Consider the following 22,812-nt stretch of genomic DNA (forward strand, 5'->3'; position numbering starts at 1 on the left):
TTTAAATCACTTAGCATGACCCCTCTCACATAGCATATGTTATTCTGATTACTACTCAATCTTAGTAAACAATAGAAAAAAAATGGGCTGAATTCCCAGCTGTATCTCTTTCTTTCAATAGAAATACAACAATAATATGCCATTATTTTACCTCATGTTACCAGATCGACTGTACTTACTGAGTAAATCATCATCATCATCGTCATCTGCATGATTGCTATAAAAAGCATGAGGTGCAATATATGCAGTTTCAACTGACAAGCTACTCAGGGGTGTTCTTCAATAAGTGAGCCAAGCTGTAGTGGCATCTTGGATTACAGTGATATAGAGATGCATCAGAATATGAGATTAATGTGTATGTTAGTCAAGTTTCTACCAGTGTAGCAAAAGAACTAAGAGAATCAGTTATGAAAATGAAGGGTTTAATTTGGTTCCATTTGAAAGGTTCTAGTTTGTGAACTGTTGGGAACAATGGTAGGAACATATGGCAAAGCAGATTCTTAACAGGATGCTAAGAGACAGAAAGAGGAAATGGATCATCTCATATTGCCCTCTGAGGAGCATGTCCCCAAAGACCTGAAGACCTCCCCAAAGTCTTTACCATTTGAAGGTTTTACTATCTCCCAGCAGTGCCTCTCTGGGGATCAAAGCTTTAAATATTTGTGCTTTGGGAGCTCATCACAAATCTAAATTATAGCACACGAGAGATGCTGAATGTAATAACAGACTAAGGGATGATCTAAGTATTAGAAAGATGGAGGGAATCTCTGATAAATAATATAAATAATGATTTTCTAGAATTGCTAGCTGAAAGGGTGAAGAAAGTCATTATTTGCCGTGAAAACTGAAGCACAAGTTATAGGATTGGGAAGAAAAGGAAAACAGTGGAAGGTGAGGAGGCTCTGCCGTGAGGCCCAGTGCCCCTGCAGCTCGTTGTCCAATATACCAAACAACAAATCCTGTTCATCTTTCACTCTGGACTTTGCTTTAGTTGCCAATCACAAACACAAAGGGGTAGATTAAGTGTGACTACCCCGTAGCTGCCACTGTTTGATGCTAAAGTAACATTCTAGACTATTTACTATGCGCTACCAAAGGTGCTTGGCCAGCAGTGCTAGGTTTTTTAGATTGCAGTTGAACATATAGCACATGTAGCTACCTGTGTGGCCTGTTATGGTACCACAATAGTCTTCAAGCAAAGAAAAATGTAAGTTTACGTTTTGATTATTGTGCTGTGAATAATTGCCATGCTCTAGTCCAGGAGTCACTAAACTTTCTAAAACATGAACACCTATAATGGTTTAGGTTTTTTTTAATTTATTTATTTATTAAAGATTTCTGTCTCTTCCCCGCCACCGCATCCCATTTCCCTCCCCCTCCACCAATCAAGTTCCCCTCCATCCTCAGCCCGAAGAGCAATCAGGGTTCCCTGCCCTGTGGGAAGTCCAAGGAACCCCCACCTCCATCCAGGTCTAGTAAGTTGAGCATCCAAACTGCCTTGGCTCCCACAAAGCCAGTATGTGCAGTAGGATCAAAAACCCATTGCCATTGTTCTTGAGTTCTCAGTAGTCCTCATTGTCCGCTATGTTCAGCAAGTCCGGTTTTATCCCAGGCTTTTTCAGCCCCAGGCCAGCTGGCCTTGGTGAGTTCCCAATAGAACATCCCCATTGTCTCAGTGTGTGGGTGCACCCCTTGTGGTCCTGAGTTCCTTGCTTGTGCTCTCTCTCCTTCTGCTCCTGATTTGGACCTTGAGATTTATGTCCGATGCTCCAATGTGGGTCTCTGTCTCTGTCTCCTTTCATCACCTGATGAAGGTTAATATTCAGGAGGATGCCTATATGTTTTTCTTTGGGTTCACCTTCTTATTTAGCTTCTCTAGGATCACTAATTAAAGGCTCAATGTCCTTTGTTTATGGCTAGAAACCAAATATGAGTGAGTACATCCCATGCTCCTCTTTTTGGGTCTGGCTTACCTTACTCAGGATAGTGTTTTCTATTTCCATCCATTTGCATGCAAAATTCAAGAAGCCCTTGTTTGTTACTGCTGAGTAGTACTCTAATATGTATATATTCCATACTTTCTTCATCCATTCTTCCATTGAAGGGCATCTAGGTTGTTTCCAGGTTCTGGCTATTACAAACAATGCTGCTATGAACATAGTAGAGCATATACTTTTGTTGTATGATAAGGCCTCTCTTGGGTATATTCCCAAGAGTGGTATTGCTGGGTCCAGGGGTAAGTTGATCCCGAATTTCCTGAGAAACCGCCACACTGCTTTCCAAAGTGTTTACACAAGTTTGCATTCCCACCAGCAATGGATGAGTGTACCCCTTTCTCCACAACATCTCCAGCAAAGGCTATCATTGGTGTTTTTGATTTTAGCCAATCGGACAGGTGTAAGATGGTATCTTAAAGTTGCCTTGATTTGCATTTCCCTGATCGCTAAGGAAGTTGAGCATGACCTTAAGTGTCTTTTGGCCATTTGAAGTTCTTCTGTTGAGAATTCTCTGTTCAGCTCAGTGCCCCATTTTATAATCGGGTTGCGTAGCCTATTACGGTCTAGTTTCTTGAGTTCTTTATATATTTTGGAGATCAGACCTTTGTCAGTTGCGGGGTTGGTGAAGATCTTCTCCCAGTCAGTGGGTTGCCTTTGTGTCTTAGCGACAGTGTCCTTTGCTTTACAGAAGCATCTCAGTCTCAGGAGTTCCCATTTATTCAATGAGGTCCTTAATGTCTGTGCTGCTGGGGTTATACGTAAGAAGTGGTCTCCTGTGCCCATGTGTTGTAGAGTACTTTCCACTTTCTCTTCTATCAGGTTCAGTGTGTTCGGACTGATAGTGAGGTCTTTAATCCATTTGGACTTGAGTTTTGTGCATGGTGATAGATATGGATCTATTTTCATTCTTCTACAGGTTGACATCCAGTTTTGCCAGCACAATTTGTTGAAGATGCTCTCTTTTTTCCATTGTATACTTTTAGCTCCTTTATTGAAAATCAGGTGTTCGTAGGTTTGTGGGTTAATGTCAGGGTCTTCTATTCGATTCCATTGGTCGACTTCTCTCTTTCTATACCAATACCAAGCTGTTTTCAATACTGTAGCTCTGTAGTAGAGTTTGAAGTCAGGGATGGTAATGCCTCCAGACGATCCTTTGTTGTATAAGATTATTTTGGCTATCCTGGGTTTTTTGTTTTACCATATAAAGTTGATTATTGTCTTCTCCAGATCTGTGAAGAATTTTGATGGGATTTTGATGGGGATTGCATTGAATCTATAGATTGCTTTTGGTAGAATTGTCATTTTTACTATGTTGATCCTCCCAATCCAAGAGCAAGGGAGATCCTTCCATTTTCTGGTGTCCTCTTCAATTTCTTTCTTCAAAGACTTAAAGTTCTTGTCAAATAGATCTTTCACATCCTTGGTCAGAGTTACCCCAAGATATTTTATGCTATTTGTGGCTATCATGAAAGGTGATGCTTCTCTTGCAAGACTTTAAAATATGACATGAAAGCAAACCACAGATAACATGTAAACATGTGTACATGAATGTGTCAGAAGCAAATTTCATTAATGTCACAGAAAGTTGCCTGTTACATAATTTTCATGTGTCCTGAAATATTCTTTAAACTTTTTTATACATTAAATATGTAAAACCCAGGCTGGGGAGATGGCTTAATATGTAAAGGGCTTTCTCCACAAGTGTAAGAAGCTGAGTTTATATCTCCAACACATATTACAAAGTCAGGTTTTCAGGAGTTCCTGAATGTGCAGGTTGAGGGGTGTACAGAGACTGATGTAAGATTCCAAGAGCTCACTTGCCAGTCAATCTAGCAGAAAAAGTGAGCTTGTGCTGAAGAGCCTATTTCTAGAGTGTTTACTCTATGTTGTGTATTTCCAGAGATCCTGTGATTGTAGCTTAGTGAGAGAGTGCTTGCCTAGTATGTGTCGGTTCCTAAATTCAATTCCTAGCACCATGAAAAAGCAGTAATAATAAGGAGGAAGAGACCAAGAGAATAAAACACTTGACATTGTTCTCTGGTTCCAAATGTTCATACATAAGTAAGTGAATCACATACACGTGTGCGCGTGCATGCACACACACACACACACACACACACACACACACACACACCGCATACACACATGCAAAAAGTACAAAACCTATTATTAAGCAAAAGAAAACAGTTAGTGGGTTGGATTCTTTTAGGGGTATCGTTTTCCAACCCTGTCTCTGAAGAGCAAAACTATATTGTCTACTTGTGACAGCTCTGATAACTGTGGTAAACCAAGCTGTTTGATTTGTCAATTATTTCGGGTATCAGTTACTCCTTAAGATCTTCAATAAGAGTGCAATCCTCTCCTAACAATGGCATATACTTTGAATACATTTAATTTAAGCACCCAGAGGACTGACTAAGAAGCAGGAAAATGGGAATATATCTGTCTTTCCTTAAGGGAAAAAAATCAAAGACACAAATATTCATTTAAAAGAAAATTCAGGAATAATAATTAAAATAAAAAGGATGGCTAAGTTTGCTCAAGACTATGAACAACCGGAAAGCTGACAAACCTAGGATAGAATGTGCAATACTAGGAAACAAAAGCAATTAGTGTAGCCATTATCAACTGCAAGTGATTTTTGCCTCCCAGGGAATATTCAGGAACTTTAAGAGACTTTGTCATTTGTTGCAACTTGTAGAAGTTACTACTACCATCTAGTGGGTGGGAGCTAGGAATGTTGCTAAACAACACACATTGCACAGAACAGTTTCCTACAACAGCAGAATTCTGGCTTAAGATATCACTAATGCAGAGATAAAAAGAACAAACAGAAAAAATAGAAGCAATAATATCCACAGAATATAATCAGAACCTAGACCTTAAATCTTAAAATCCTAAGCTCCTAAACAAACAGAAGCAGCAAATATTCAAGGAGTGGTTGAGCTGGGCAGTACTGGTGTATATCTTTATTCCCAGCACTTGGAGGCAAAGGTAGGCAGATCTCTGTGAGTTTGAAGCCAGCCTGGTCTACAGAGCGAATTCTAGGACAGGTTCCAAAGTTACAGAGAAACCCTGTCTTAAAAAAAAAAGAAGATGTGGTTTAATCTAGGACACACAAAAAAATGATAACCCCAGTGAATCTTATGTTTCTAGAAAACAACGGAAAGCTAACATAGAAGTACACTTGCACACTGATGGGCTATGTTAATTTATATAAGCCCATCAACACAAATATTAATGACCAAAATTGAAAGAATTTTAGTAAAACAACAGTGCACGTATTAAATTACATTATCATATGAATTGTGCTTTTGGGAGAGTGGGTCACTACCAAAATTTGAAGCTATGGCCTCATGTATGCTGGACAAATGCTCTACCACTGCGCTATAGAGCTAGCCTTACAGTAGTTTTAATTACTAGAATTACATAGACAAATTATTTTTAATCTGTATATATATTTATCTTTAATACATGCATGACATGGCATATGTGTGGAGGTAGGAGACCATATTTGCGGGGCCAGTTCTCTCAGTTTCTCCTTTATGGCCTTCAAACTCAGGTTGTCAGGCACATAGGGCAAGCACTTTCCCAGGTGAGCTATCTCACAGTCAACACAGGCTAATTTTTCAAGAATAGTTTCTTTGGCTTATGGTTTGGGAGACTGAAAGCCTAAAATGCATTGTGCAGGTTTCAGAAAGAGCTTTCTAGGGCCTCATGGTGAAAGGCAATTTTGGAACCATATCTGGAAGGAAGAAAAAAAATTCTGAAAACAAGAAGCCAAAGGAAGAGACTGGAGAGATTGAGTGGAGCAAAGTCAAGGTTTTTGTAATAATCCCTTTGAAAGGCTGAGCAAGGAGTTTCAAGAGAATTGTCTTAATCACTGAAGACAACATCTTTACCGGCTTAAGAATCTCCCAAAGTTACCAACTCTAAAATTACACAGAATAACAGAAAAGCACTACAGTAAAAACCAAGTTTCGAAGACATGAACTAGTGGTGGGCACATTCAAACCCCAAAGCCAAAAGAGACTGAACAAACAAAGACAACTAACTTGCCACAGCAAGTTGAGCCTAAGAATACATGACAAATTTCAATTTGGCATCCTGTATAAGATCCCAGAAAGAAAAAGAAAAAAAAACATTAGGGAAAAAAAGGATTAGTAAAAATCTACTAATATTATTTTTTCTTTTTTTTTGAGGTTGAATGTTTATTCAGGGGGTTATGGAGGAGGAAGGTTGAAGGGGGAGACAGAGAGAGAGGGAGAGAGAGAGAGAGAGAGAGAGAGAGAGAGAGAGAGAGAGAGAAGAGGAGAAAGAGACAGAGAAGGGGGAAGAGAGAAGTGGGGAGAGAGGAAGAAGCAAAGCTGCCTCTCCGAGAGGAAGATGGAAAAGAGATAATATTATTTTTTCACTTGTAATAAATGAACCATACCATTGTAGGCTCTTTAAAATGGGAAGAAATTAAGCAAATGGAAATTGTCTATGCTCTCTGCACAATTTCTCCACAAATATAAAAACTATTGTAATATGCTTTTCAAACATAATTTTTTTCCTCAGAAGATTATGTAATTTTGCTTCCACAGTGATCTTTTTTTCTCTTTTTTTTTCTTTTCCTCCCATTTCCCTCCGCCTCCTCCCACCCTTTTCCCCTCCCCCCACTCCTTTCCCCCTCCCTCTCCAGTCCACAGAGCTTTCAGGGTTTTCTGCCCTGTGGTAAGTCCTAGGTCCTCCCCCCTCCGTCCATATCTAGGAAGGTGAACATCCAAACTGGCTAGGCTCCCACAAAGCCAGCACATTAAGCAGGATCAAAACCCCGTGCCATTGTCCTTTGCCTATCAAACATAATTTCTAAAAGATGATTATAGTAAGTGTAGTAGCAATATGGAAAGTAAGAAAAGGACATCTAGGAAGGAGGAATGCGTAAACTATGAGAATTGAAGACAGGCAAGACAGTTTTATTCCTGAAAATTTAAAAAGTATTTCATGAAGTTCATATTGGAAACTTGCAACAGATGATGGCTATAGACTGTTGACTTAGATAGTTTAGTTATGAGTAAAAATAAAAATACAAAGGCTAGAACTTGAAAGAAAACTTGATTAGGTATAGCTTCTCTCTTATTTTGGTCAGGGAAAATATGAACGTTAACTGGTAATGGGTATCTTGACTATGCTAACTGATGTAGGAAAACAGCCCACAGTGGGCAACACCATTCCCTAGGTTTGAGTCCTGGACTATGAAAGAACAGAGAAGGTGAGCTGTGTTTTGAGTATGCGTGCATCCATTCTCTCTGTGCCCCCTTACTATGTGCCCCCACAACTATGTGCTTCAGGTTCCTGCTACCTTGACTTTCGGTATTTGAATACACTATTTCTTATTCACCAATTGAAGGGCATCTTGTTTGCTGCCAAGTGAGCATTTTTAAGTGTCAATGTGCAGGATTTGGTAGAAACATAAGTTTGAAACTTAAGGTAAAAACACTGAAGGCATCACTGCTAGATTTCATAATAAAAATGCTTAATCTTATAACAAACTATCAAAGTGTCTTCCAAACTGATTACTATTTTAAACACCCACCTGCACCAAATGACTCAGCTCCTAAGTTAACAGCTTGCTCAAAAAAAATTAATCAATATTTGATAACATCAGTGTTATAGAATCTGGAATTCCAACAGTTGTTGTGGTATTTCAATGTTCTTTTAGCTTTAGTTTGAACTTTATGAATTCTATATGACAGGAACCAAGTTTTCATAATCTCTTGTGCATGTTTTCCTTCATGAGGGGCAGTTAAGGTACCTGCTCTCCCTGCTTCACTTCCACCTTTGTTCTGGTGTTGAAGGCTGAATCTTATCTTTGTATATAGTTCTCAAATAATCCACCAATGAGCTATGCACACACCCTCGCTGATTACAAGGCTCAGTTTTTAATCCATTTATTTTGTTTCCTAATTGTTGAGTTTGAACAGGTTTTTAATGTTTCAAGTGATTCTTTTTCTGAAAAATCTTTTCAAAGAATTTCCTAATCAGTATATTATCTTGCTGTTACTGATGAAGTTGGATTAATGTGAATCATATTTTATTTTGTGTGCTTTTACAGATTATAGCTTATAGTGTCCTTTTCAGTTTTCAGTATTTTAATGGATCATTTCAAAGCCCCATTTTCTCTGTTTTTAGCCACCCATTCTTTTTGCCTGCATTTTAGTAGGTAATAAATTTGTATGGGCAGGGTGGTAACCTTATAATCATAAAATAATACTAATCCCTTCCTCTCATCTTTTGTATCATTGCCTTCACTCAATCGGATGTGTGTGTATGTAAATATATTCATATAAATATATATATATATATATATAAACATGATCATATACATTTGAATATATTTTGCTATTATTTTGAACAAATTTTGCATTTATTATATTTAATGCTCTTTGAACTTTCTTCATCTGTGGTTTAGTGTTTGCTATTAATTTGGAAAAATTTCTGCCATTATTATTACAAATGTCTCTTATGTTCTCTTCATTCTTTCTTCCCCATCTCATATTTCCAATATGTATATGTTACACTTTTTTAGTCACATGCTCTTTAATATTCTATTTTCTTTCCCTTTTAGCCACTTTCCCTTTATTTTCAAGTTTGGAATATTTTTGTTGTGATATCCTTAAACTTGTAATTCTTGTGTCAGCTTTTTACATTATTAAGCAGGCAGAGAAAGCATTCTTCATTTAGGTTTTGTTTTGTGACTCGTCATATTTTACTCTTTCTAAGATCCTATCTCTACACTAGCATTGCACAGTTCTGCTTACACATAGGTGGCTTTGTTCATTGGAGCTATCCGTAAATGAATCATAACCATCCTTTTGGTCTTGGTGGTGCCTACCTTACATCACAGTACTCGGGATGTGAATGAAGAAGGATTGTGATTTCAAGAGCAGCATAGAGATCCAGAGCACCTTAAACATAAATTAAAGTTCTTTTAAATTCATAGTCCAGTGATCTAAAATACTGGCCTCACATAAGTCTGGCTCTGATGCTTTCTACACTTCCTCAACTACGTCTTTTGACTCTTTTGTCTTTTGTTTCTGTTGAAAGGCAATCATGATATACTAGACAAATGGAGCTGCTATGAAGAGCTTTTGAATGCCATAGTGATAAAACTGGGAAAGGAGAAGTATCTATGACCAATGATTTGATTACATCCATTAATGATGTTGTGCGTCTACCTCATCAACTACTCAGGCACTTCTCCCTTCTCGGGTGCTTTTTTTTTCAACCATATATCAAAATTGAAAATGTGTATTCCCCTTCCTCTACATGGTGAGCTCTACTTACCTGATGCTTGCAGAGGCTGTTCCCTTCTCCCCCCAGGCTTAGGTTTTAGGAACACTTTGTTTCTTTGGAAGTTGGGCATTGCTATAAGAACCCAATGTTCCTGCACATTTTAACATGATGGTTTTCCTCTCCATTTGATGAGAACATTGAGGAGTTTCCTTTGATCTTGACTGTCTGAACATGATTTGGCTTCATGGAAAAAAATTAAGAAGTCTAAGCAAGTACCTGCTAAGAACGCTATCTATGAAGACTTTAACTCTCTGTGTGGAAATGAAAAAGGTTAAAATTTGGGGGAACTGTGATTCCTTGTATCTACCTTCTGTCTCTCCAATTTGTAGAGCAGCAATTTTTCCTATGAACTCATTTTTTAATAGAGCTAAAATGTTGATTCTTTCATTTCTTTTAATTTTTTCTCCTTATTTTGAGAAAGTGGAGAGTCCCAGTATTTTAAAGATAGATATAAGTAGACTTAAAATAAATAGGTGTCCAATCCTTTGTACATTACTACTTCAAACTATTTTTGAACTATTTGATGGTGTTGTGAAGTCTTTATGCATAGATGATGTTGATACTCATGAGTAAACAATGTTATCACAAACTCCAGCATTCAAGAAGCATATGGCCAAACAATTGGCAATTCCTTGGCACATTTTCATATGTGTTAGAGATAATTTGTATTACTTAACAATTATTTTGTTAATAAACAGCATTGCTAACTTATTTTGAGATAGTTTCTGGCTGTCTAGTCCAGCCTAGCCTTGAACTTGTGATCTTCCTGCCTCAGACTGCCCAGGACTGGGCTTAAAGGTATATGTTTTATCGTCCTCTGTTTCTCTACCGTTCACATATTTTGGTTGTTATGTAGGACAAACAGGAAATGTCTTAAGCCCAGAGGTAGAGGGCCTAATTTCAAGAGGCACTTCTGCTGTTCACTAGGAATTAGCTGAGCCTCAGTCACGACTTTCTCATCTACAAATTTATTGTTGCAACAGGAAAATCGTTATTTCAGAATGGATTCATTTGTATTGGGAAAAAGTTTGTGACTTCTTGGGTTTGGAGTGCTCATAGAAACTATTTTTTTCCTTTAGACATGTAATTTTGATTATACTTGCCCCAATGGGCAAGATGATTGTTTTAGAAAGCAGTCTCTCACAAAATAGGTCAACCTCCATATTGAGCTATCTGCATCTCCACAGATGCTCCCAATGACTGTCTACCACATATTGGTAAGCTAAATAATGGGAGTGCTTCCTTTGGAGCCAGATATTTTATTGCTACTTTTTTTAGAAAACCTGCAATATTAGCAAGACTGCCCTTGGACACAGATGGCGTAGGCAGCCCCTTGATATTATTTCCGTGACAGTGGCAAGGCACCTTTGCCAAAAATTTCTCTCTGGCCTATTCTCTGAAGCTTGAAATCATTTAATGAGGACTTTGCCTTCCCTTTATGAATTAGAGATAAAGATGATAAATCAGATACTCTTGAGAGAAAGAAAGGAACTCCCACAGCATTTGGCTTCCATCTTAGTAATAACAAGCAACTATGTTACTTAATAACATAGTTCATCTGTTTGCTGTTGTCGACTCCCACAGGCTCTGAATTCCTTGAGGGCAATGACTAAGCCTCACTCATCTCTGATGCCTCAGGATTTTTGTGACTGCTGGACAGAAAGCAAACAGTAAACAAAGTAGCAAAGAATTGCATTATTAAAATGAATAAATTTATGTTTATTGTGACGTCTTAAGCACTGAGAATATGCTCTTTCTTAGGAATATAAAGTAGGAAAAGGATTATGGCTATAAAGAATACCATAATATGATATATGGATAGAATCACAATGATCATGACTACATATTGCTCATTACTAAAGAGTGCCATCTTTTCCTGCCTGCTTCCTTTTCAATGTGCTATTTCTGCTGCTCTTGATTCAAGAAAAATGGGAACATTACCTCGATGTTTTATTTAAAGAAACTAGAAAAACTTAGCTGACTTTGTCTTCAAGGACTGGGCTTCCCTACTCTCTTAGAAAATTACCTCTCACCACAGGAAGTGATTTGTGAAGACTAACATCAAAGTCCAACCTTGTATGAAATGAAAGCTTGTCCACATTGCAGGCTTGTAACAGAGAAACTCAAAGCCCAGCACAGCTAATTTATTCTTACGTTCTGACTTTAGAATAAGCGACATGATTATAAAAATCAGGCAGGTGGATGATACTTTTACACAAACCAAGACAAATAAAGACAGGACATAACATTTTCAGCCATTAAAAATTGAGAAAATACTCTGATCATTTTGTAAGGTACCATCAAGACCTGCCATTGCTTTGCTCTCTTATTGGGCATTATGTACTAAAATAAACCAACAAAGTATCAATCCATGTCTGAGCTCCAGTCAAGTCTGCATTGAGAAGATATGGTGAGGGATGGACAATGTGCCAGGGCTGTTTGTGGTCCACATCACATGTTGATTTAAAAAAAACTGTTGGGATTTAGTTATCAAAAGAACTGTGACTAATCAACTTAATTGTTTCAGCAGGAACCTGTCAAGAAGTCACAAAATCAACCAGTCAGGAAGACCACACAAATTTCAGTGAAACTCTATTCTAAACAAAGGAACCATTTCTTTACTGTAACTTCAGTTCCTTCTACTGTATGTTGGAAGCTTAGCTCCTAATAGTGGCCCTATCATAAACTTCCTGGGAGACTTAAGGCAAATCAGCTGAACTCTATGTATCTCTTTCCTCAAATACAAAATAAGAATAATTATCCCTGATATTTTAGTGTCATATATGATTACAATAAAATTTGTGCTACTACTTTTAGTTAGTTTAATTAACTAAATACTAGTTACTTCAGATATCCCAGCTTAGATTGGGTAAAATACTTGTTCTATATCAGACATGTAATTGGGAGGTGGGATTACAAATCCTATCTGTTCGATTCGAGAACCTGTTCTCTATATTAAGCATATGTTTAGCATAATGTGCTGGTGTTAAGTAACGCCTCACTGTAATGAGTTAATTGTTTTCTGATAACTGAAAACTGAAGGAAAAACAAGAGGAAGGTCCTTGTGACAGAAAGGGATATCAAAGAGGATGACTTGGAGCTGGGACATAAAGGATGGTGAGCATTTATAACAAAACAGAGAAGCTGCGGGTGAATATTTCAAGCCAGAATTGTGTTTATATTACTCACTAAAACTTCAGTTCATTCTATGTATCAGAGAACAAAACAAGTATTCAATATATCAATTTTGAAATGACTTGATAAAGAAGCAAAAACATGGTCCAGACAGTATGTGACATTTTAGACTGATAAGGATCAAGAGAAAGGAATGTGTCTGTTGGGAAGTGGCGCAAGCTAATTTAGGTCACAGGTAGTCAATGGAAGATTGACGCTATCTCTTGAGACATTCTTTTTACATTTACCTTAACCCTCCTTTGTCTCCCCAGTCCTATAACCATGAAATACTGAAACAGAGAATTTGACACAGTGAGTAACAGTAAATCAAGCATACATTTGTATGCAAAACAACTTAAGAAAGTAAGGGGCTAAGCAGGTAAAAGTGCTTGGTCCCATGCACTGTAGCACATGTATACCTATACAACACACACACACACACACAGAGAAATGAATAAAGTGAAAAGTTTTTTAAATGTACCAGTCAGAAAGATTTCCTCTTTTATCTGAAAGAGCTCAACATTTGTCATGTGACTAATTCTGCCTTTAGGTGGGACACTTAGGTCCCAAAGCCCCATCCCAGTGACTTCTTGACAAAAATGTGTCTTATTAGAACAATATCTGCTCAGTGATAAGGAATGAGTTACCTATCTTTTGATATTAATTTATTGGAGCAAATGAGTTCTAACTATTTTTTTGCAGTTATAAGCTATCACCTATATTAACTGAAAGAGAAAGATGATAATTCATAAAGATCCATTACTTACACAACAATTAAAATCAGCACACCAAGGTCATTTTTACCCCCAATGCAATCAAGTAAGGAAGCTCTAACAAATTCAAAGTAATATATTGATGTAGTAAAATATACTTCATATTTAATGAGACTTACTGAAACTTTAAGACTGGACTGTAATTCTAAAAAGAGTAAGTCCTCAGTGAAATTCATCAGTAACATTCTCCAGCTCCAAGTTCTACTTCCCACTTTATTCTATCACGCTTTTCTTTCCAGCACTCCTGGGTCAGGAAAGAATCTGAAACACTTCTCTTAGAAGATGCTGATATCTGAGGCTGACAGCACTACTTTCTACTTTTCGTAGGCAAGGGGCTTTTAATCGGCATTCTCTTATTTTATCTGAGCAACCCTATGTGGTAGGCATGGGGAGCATCTCACATTCTAAATCACTGGAAATGCAAAGAAACTAACCTGACATTACTCATTAATCAACAGGGTTCATATTTGGAACCTGACACTCTATCTGAAGCACCTGGGAGCTTACCTGCATCATATGCTTAGGGTAAACTAGAGTGCTTTGGGTTGAATTTCAAGTAGGAGACAAGGAGTATAATAAGATTGGTATTCCAAGATCCCACTTATGTTGGGTATGTACTATCAAAAAACTTCAAGTTTTGAATCTCATTTGGGTTTGACCTTTGAAATCAACCATATTACTTTTATTGGTTTTGTTGTGTCCTGCCTTCACACGTACACACACACACACACACACACACACGACATATATTAGTAATGTATCAGTTCATGTTGATTTACCAAGAGTTTGCAACCTAAAGTTATTTTATACAAAATTTTCTCACATTTATATTTGTATTTTTCTTGGTTTTGTTTTTTTTAACTTGATTCCCTGACTTTTCTTACTGTAAGCTCACATGTAGACAGTATATTCTTAACAGAAAAAGTTCATGCTGCAATGCCATTTTGCAAGGAATTGTCTTACTGATCATTTCCAGTCCCAGAAAATATGGAATTGGGTTACTCCGAAGCTTACTTCCAGCCCAGTCATGAAACCTTAGGTGAAAGAATATGTCTTTGTTCCAGACCAAGTCATCTTTACCTTTTGTTATTCTGATTCATCTATAATCTGTGCCATAATTTTCTTTTATCAGAGCTAATATACAAATTCCAAATAATTCTCATCTTTCTGTATGTGAGATACAGTTTCTGCGTGAAACAGTACTAAATGCCTGGAAATCACTCTGTAGACCAGGCTGGCCTCAAACTCAGAGATCTTCCTGCCTCTGCCTCCTGAGTGCTAGGATTAAAGGCACATACCACCACAGCTGGTCTGTATGTGATAATTGAGAAGTGAAACTTCAAAGTGTTTTGCAAGCAACCCAGGAGAATTAGCCAGGCTTAGGAGTATAAATTTTACCTAATGTATTTCCCTAGCTCTGCTTTCCATTTATTGATGCAATGCATTTTTATTAATGGCTAAAAGAAAACTAAATTGGTGAGATTTGTCCAGCATCTGCTTCCTTCAATGTGTTAAATCCAAAACTGAATCTATTTTCAAAGCTTGCAAATACTTTCTTCTCCATACACTGTGGTGATGGTGGGTATAATCTCAATAAGTGGCATTCCTTTAACTTTAATTCATGTATCACTGACGTCTTTCAGACTGTTGGTAAACATACTCCATTAATAGTCCTGAAAATCCAGTGGACAAATGAGGATAAAAAATGGTGAGCTAAAGAAAGATAAATAAGTTCTCTTAATAGAGTGTTTCTCAAAGCTAAGAATATCCTAATATTCTAGGTAAATGGGAAAATCTTTTGTACACCACATTTTAAAATTAGCTTTGGTTTTTTATCAGTATGAGCACATAAATTTATCGTTTTATCCATTTTAAGTGTAACACAACATTAACTATAACCTTGTATCATTGTACAATTGATGTCTAGAACTTCGGCATCTTGCCTGGCTGAAAATCTGTGCACTGACCAGTGAATCTCCATTTTCTCCTCTTAGCGTTACTCTACCCAAACTAAGGGTTAAACTAGTTTAGATTCCTCACACACTGTTTGTTTTCTAAATGTTTATTTCTTTCGTTACCGTTGCCTGAGAACGCAGGCTTCTGGGTGCTGCGACATGTCTGAGGAGGACACAAGGCTGCACTGTAAAACTCAGGTTTCTCATTCCAGCTGTACGTGGGGTCTGGAGACTGAGATCGGGTTAGGCTTGGGAAGCCCGTGCATGTGCGTGCTGAGCCACTGCTCTGGCCAGTATGTGTCTTTTATGTCTGATTTGTTTCCTGTGTATCATGTCCTCTAGGCTCGCCAACACACAACACAGAGCAGAATTTTCCTTCAAAAGACTGAAAAATTATTCCATTGGGCTAGATTCTTTATCCATGTGGCAGTAAACAGACACTTCCTTCCTTCCACCTCTTAGATGATGATGGAGTAGACATGAGTTTCCTAATATGTCTTCAATATCCTGGTTTCAGTTCTGTGGAATGCACACTCAAAAATAAAATTATCTGTACACTTGGTTTTTGGTATTTTGGAGAGACTTCCTGCTCTTTTCTGTAATGATTCCACTATTTTATTTTTTATTGTACTTTTTTTTGCTCTGATACCAATTTAAATTTGAGCACGAAGTTTCGTGTTTCATTTTCCTCTTAGAAGAGCTATCAACATTTAGAAGGAATCGGAGTAACAAAAGATAGAGATTTACACACATTATTATCGGGAATTTTGGACTTTGACAAGAGAATGACAACTTATAAGCTGAGTGCTACCATGGAACATGCCTCCCTATCATAATGAATATTTCCTGTGGTTTAATGTTAGGCATGCTGCTATAAGATGCTCACAAACACCTAGACAATTCTCACGAGAAAAACTTTTATGCAAGGCTTTATTAAGGTAAATACATTATTTTAATAATGAAATGATACAGAACACATCTGTTTTTAGGACACATTGGATCTTAAAGTTCTAATTTGTTTTGGCTTGTAGGAAGCACACAGACAAAGTTCATTATCCAAGTATCTATTGCCCACATTCCAGACATCAAGCCAATGTGGAGTGAAGCAAAGGGCACACAACTCAGATCATTTGTGTCCTGCTTTAAAATGACTCCCTACTCAAAGAGCCATTCTTGCTTTCTGGGCCAGTGTTGGTTATTTCATGGCTGACTTTTGATATTGTCAGGCAATATCATGAAAAAGAGCAGTCTGAAAGTCAAGTTGCAAATTTTCAAAACATTCAGTAGCTCAGGAAGTAGGCATGAGGTGCCACATTCATTGCTTGGTACATCAAAAAGAAAATGCGGAAAAATTGAGCAAAAAAAAATACATCAGGATAGACACAGCAGAAGAAAACTATCTGAGCCTAAAGTAGCTCTTGGGAAAATTCATAAAGTCCTTGACATTTTCAGCTCTTTAAATATTTTGGTCTGAGAATCTTGATCCAGTATTGGTTCATTTTAAAAGTCATTTTCATGATTTTTAGTTTCTAGCTATTGAAACTTAGAATTATTCTATCATTTTTAGGATTTGAACTGACTTATGACTTATTATTATCAGTCAAATAGAACATTTCTTTATGTTGCTTGGAGAATTTGCCAAACACATTGCATTTTCACAGTTAGCTTGTGAAAGAATGACTGCACCCGGAGGCTTCTTTATTCACTTCAGTTCTAGACAGTCACATGTGCCAAATAAGCAGGGTAGCAGTCTACTCTTTTTAGCTCCCATTCCAGATGGTGCTTGGCATAGTACTGAACCATTAGTTGGTACACACACACACACACACACACACACACACACACACAAAATTAAATTCCCTTTGAATCCCTCCCCTCAAAAATCACAGTCTTAGCCACATTTATTTTGCAGGCGAGAAAAGTACAAAGAACTCAAAACAGAATGCGTGTTCTTCAAAGAAAGGGATAAGTTGAGATGAGATGCAGTCACCATGAGCAAGCACTTTGTGGATAGCACAACATATAAAGATAGAATCAGTGGCCTCAGAGTGAGATAATTACATGTGGAACTAAAGTACATAATTTGTTAGTTAAGATTAATATTATAGGTCAGGAATGGTGGTGCATGCGTTTAATCCTAGCACTCTGTAGACAAGATCAGATAAATCTGTGAGTTACAGGCTAACCTGGTCTACATAGAGAGTTCTAGAACAAACAGGGATTGATAATGAGACACTGTCTCAAAAATATTAACATTGTATATGTATGATCTATATTGGAAATATTCGAAAGTTTATCATATGGTTTGTATCTTAAGACTGTCATGTTTTTACAAATGCGTGCTGTCTCAATGTGCTAAACTATGATTCACTCTTAATATTATTGCTAATGAATTTCACTATTTCTTCTTTTTAATTAACTACAATTCCAATTATAGTTCTGCTCCTTCAGTTATTTTCTTTTTTAAGAAAATGTTTCATGCAGTACAAACTAGCCTTAAAGATTTGATCCTCCTCCCTCAGCTTTCTAAGTGTAGGGTTAAAGGTGTGACCATGATGTCTGACTGACAATTTTTAATTTAAAGTCTATGATTATTTTACTATCTATTTTGTTTAAATATTTTTATGTTGGGAGAAATTTTATACATAAATACTGTATTAACATTCCCAACCTCCCCTCTCTCCTTTCCAACTCACCTTTCTTCTCCTTTATTTCCTCTCAAATTCATATCTTTGCCGTTAATTAATATTTTTACACACCACCAACACCACAATAAATCTACTGTAGAATTCTTATGAAATGTACAAAAGAACTTTTCTATCAGCAGGCTAAATATGGATGACTGTCATATTTCCTTAAGATTTTCTTCTTTTGAGCAGCAGTCTTGATCAAAATTCAAAATAGTATAGTAGCTGAATACCGGGAACACATTTACATTTACATGTATAGTCTCCTTCATTGATAAGTTTCCAAAGGCATGATCTAAACAACAGAAGAGGGCTGGTCACTTGCATTCCTTTTATATTCAGCAGACCTGATTATAACTAATCCACTATTATGATAAAACCTTGGAGGCCAAATCATTAGTAAATGGTGCCTACACAAAAGGGAAATTAGACAAAATAATTCACTAGCTTTTCTCTGTTACTGATACACATTAAAGAGGAAGAGAATTTGATGATTAAAAAGAAGCAAAGATCAAAATTGTTTCTGCCTTCAACAAACACATGATGACTTCATTAAACAAGTAGATTTTGTGTGTGTAGGTGTCTGCATAGAACATTATACTAAAAGTACTAGTTCCTGATTTTGAGATCTACCTCATTAGTAGAGTGCTTGGCTGGAAGCTAGGGACCTAGGTTCGCTCTTCACCACAGATAACTAAATATCAGTTCTCAATCACGTTTGTTTTCAAGGAAAAAGATTATCATTGCCCACTCTACTATACTACTGCATCCTCTCAGCCTGGCTACATATACTTTCTTGCTACAGCATCATTTAGTGAGCAACTATTTACCTGCCATATGAAACTGATATTTTGACGTGACATATCCAGATGAGTGTGGTTGATTGGTTTTTATCCTTTTGGGGGCCCACCACCCAGCTCCCATATCATGAAACTGAGGCTTATTATTTCTTATAAATGCCCGAACTTAGCTTGGCTTGTTACTAGCCAGATTTTCTTAGCCTAAATTAACCCATCTATCTTATGCCCCTGAGTTTTTACCTTTCTATATAGTTTTCTTTACTTCTTACTCCATGGCTTGTGGTGTAGTTGGGTGGCTGGCACAGCACCTGGAGTCTTCCTCTCCTTCATTCTTGTTTCTCAGTTTTTTCTTCCCATTTTTTCTCCTCCTATTTATTCTCTCTGCTTTCATCCCTGTCTGTTCTTTCTCCTGCCTTTTTATTGGCTGTTCAGCCCTTTATTAAACCAATCAGGTGTTTCAGACAGACAAAGTAACACAGCTTCACAGAATAAAACAAATACAACATAAAATAATGCAACACATCTTTGCATCATTAAACAAATGTTCCACAGCACAAACAAATGTACCACATCTTCAACCAATATTCCACAACAAATTGGGATCTAGAAAGTTACAAATTTTCAACCTTATTCAAAGCCCTTATGACAACCAGAACATTCTTTATGTTATTTCTTCCACAGGTTTTCCTAGTATCTGATACTATGGCAAAGACATCCTGGATTTGAATCAAGGAGCATTAGACTTATATCTCTTGTTACTTTTCTGTAAAAATAAAATCCTAAGAGGACTGTTTATTGTGCTTCACATGGAAGGAAACTATCATTTATCTAGTTCATTTCCTGCAGAGCACTAACCCTCACGCCTTTCAGTCATATTTTGATAATTGGCCCCCTCTAGCTGGAGCCACTTCCCCCTAACATGGGAGGTTCCTGGATTGTTGTTAATCGTTAGGATACAAAATCCACTGAATGATCACCTTGAGTATCTGTCCTCATCTTGTCTCCTCTACTATCTCTTATTCCAACTGCTTACCAATTGTCAAAGCATCCACAAAAAATTCAGGATAATGGTACTGGAAATCAGTGAACAAATGCAGAGGTTGTATATTTTTTTCTGATGAAGCAGAAGATATTTTGTCAATCTCTTTAGTTCAAGGTTTTCAGCGCACCTCGTTGAAGCTCCAAAACAAAAAAGAAAAGAAAAGAAAAGAAAATAGACCAAAATTCCTTTGACTGATCTTAAACAAAGAAAACCGAAATGATTCTCATTTTTTCAGATTGTTCAAATTGTCAAGCTCAGAGTTAATTATCAGCACACAATGTTTCTTTCTTTCTAGATTGAATAGGAAATTGTAGGTAGCTCCAGAATCTCATTTAATTTTAAGTTTATATTTTAAATCACTTTAGGTAATAGGTCTTTACACATAAGTTTTACTTTACATAGTCTGTGGTACATTTTACTTTATAATAGTATTGATTGCTTGAAAGTAAAAGAATAAATTAAGGATTTCTTCAATGTGTACAAAAAATGCTTTGCAGTTGATACATTGAAGGTATCATTGTCAGAGCATATCATTCTGTTGTTAGGCAGTTATATTCTTCAAGCTTTTCAGGGCTTGTGATGTTGCCTTTGACTTTTGTTGACCATTTTCTTCTAGTTGCTAAATATTTTTAATATAAGTGTTGATATACAATATCATATTGTTTGAGGGTAGGAAGGATATATACATTAGGAAGTAGAATTGTGATTTTTCAGAAATTAAGGTGTCAAGACTACTGGAAATGTAAATAATGTTATTGTTTAAAGTTGAAAAAAAGAGAAATTGGAAGCACATAGTCTAAAACAGACTACAGAAAGCTAACTTTGTCTCCAGCAAATAGTTTTCAGACTGTTGACACTCATCACACACTCTAGATCATCCTAGATTGAATTAACTCTTTTTAGCTTACTCCCATACCTGTGTATATTACTGTGAAATGGTAAATCTTGACTGCTACTCCAGCAACCACTAAGATTTCCACATTGCAATAAGAAAGGCAAATTTTTCTCTAATGCCAGAAGAAAGGTGTGGGAACAGAATTCTGGAGCTAGATATTTTGATGACTAAATGAAATCAAATATACCTAGAGATTTTATTTGTCCTTGAAATAGATTCTTAAAATATCAGACTCCTAAATATTTCCAGGTCCCAAACAAATACCATTTTAATCTTTCATATCTTACTATCTTCTCTGAAATGAACACTGAGCCATATCTCCAGCCCTTCTGATGTCATATTCATCTGCTCACTAGCAAGTATATATTTATTACCTCCCATGAGTCTGGTTATGTTCTAGGAATGTGAATGCACATATTGATTAAATCAAATCTTTGCAATAAAGACTTTTTAACCTAGTCATCCTTGACTTCTCTGTAGGAGTCTTTAAAAGGTAGAGTTGCTACATCTTCTAAAATGTGCCTCTCCAATCCATTTTGTCTGGTCCTATCTATATGGCCCTGTCATTCCAGTTATTCTTTTTTCTAACCCCATAATGTGAGTGTTCTCTAAGGTTCAGATGTATTGTATTTTTCTTCCTTTTTGCATTCTCTTTAAACTGGCCTTATGATTGTAGCCTGGATTTCTCCTCAATTTCTTCACTCTACAATTCAATAACTATGCAAAGAGACCAACACATATATGAAACAAAATGCTTGTAAAATGCACAAAATGCTTAAAAAGAACTACTTCTGGTATTTTTTCTATAGCACAATAGGACAACTCTTACTTTAAATAACTATTAACATATTTCAAAATGACCAATAAAGAATACAGAATAGCGAGAAATAGCTATTAATATATTTCAAAATGACCAATAAAAACTACAGAATAGCAAGAAAGTCCTAATGTGCAAAAGTGATTGGTGTTTGAGGACAACAAAATGTTTACAGTATAGTATAGATATAAAATGTTCCCAAAGGCTAACACGTTGTAAAATATATTTGCATCCTGTTCACACTATTAATAACTGACTTGACCATGAGAATGCTAATATTGTCAATGAACTGATATACTGATAAGCTCGTACTGTATGTGATTTTAGGGGAGTGTCCTAGATGAAGGTAGTAGCTCACTAGAGTATTTATTTGAAGGATTTATTTTGTTCCTGACCCACCTTTATTCTCTCTCCCTTACCCTCTCCCTTACACCTTCCCTGCTTCTGAGATGCCATAAAGTGAGAAGTTTTCCTCTGTCACATCCCTCCCATGCTTGGTTTCACCACAGGTCCACAGTGACAGTATCAAAAGACCATGGTTTCTCTATGACATTCTGTCATAGCAAGTCAAAGCTGACTAACAAGGTTTGTTAGACAATTCGAGGTTTTAGACATTATATAAATTTACTAAATTATGGTAGTGTACCCTATAATTATGTGCAAATACTACATCTCATTTTAAATTTATAGCAAAAGCTATAACTTGATAGTTTCATAGTGATGGAGGAAGGTCATTGATTAAGTAATAAAGAAACTGCTTGGCCTCATTGGTTAAAACATAGGTGGGAGGAGTAAACAAAACAGAATGCTGGGAGGAAGAGGAAGTGAGCTCAGAGGCCATGCTCCCCTCTCCCGGGCAGATGCCATGAAGCAAGCTGCCAGGTCAGACATGATGAATCTTTCCCGGTAAGACTGATGCTACACAGATTATTAGAGATGGGTTGATTGGGATATGAGAATTAGCCTGTAAGGTCTAGAGTTAATGGGCCAAGCAGTGTTTAAAAGAATACAATTTGTGTGTTGTTATTTCGGGGTATAAGCTAGCCAAGCGGCTGGGAGCCAGGCTGTGGGAAGAGGCCCGCAGCTCCCACAACAGAATGGCACCCAACGTGGAAATGATGGAGGAAGGTCATTGATTAAGTAATAAAGAAACTGCTTGGCCCTCATAGGTTAGAACATAGGTGGGAGGAGTAAACAGAACAGAATGCTGGGAGGAAGAGGAAGTGAGGTAAGACACCTTAGACAGACTCCATAGCTCCTCTCAGAGCCAGAGACGCGATGAAACTCCAACCCAGGATGGATGTAGGCTAGAATCTTCCCGGTAAGCCACGTCG

The sequence above is a fragment of the Microtus oregoni genome, unplaced genomic scaffold, assembly GCF_018167655.1.
Source record: "Microtus oregoni isolate MIOR12 unplaced genomic scaffold, Mior012 000073F_ref0000255, whole genome shotgun sequence".
Lineage (NCBI taxonomy): Eukaryota > Metazoa > Chordata > Mammalia > Rodentia > Cricetidae > Microtus > Microtus oregoni.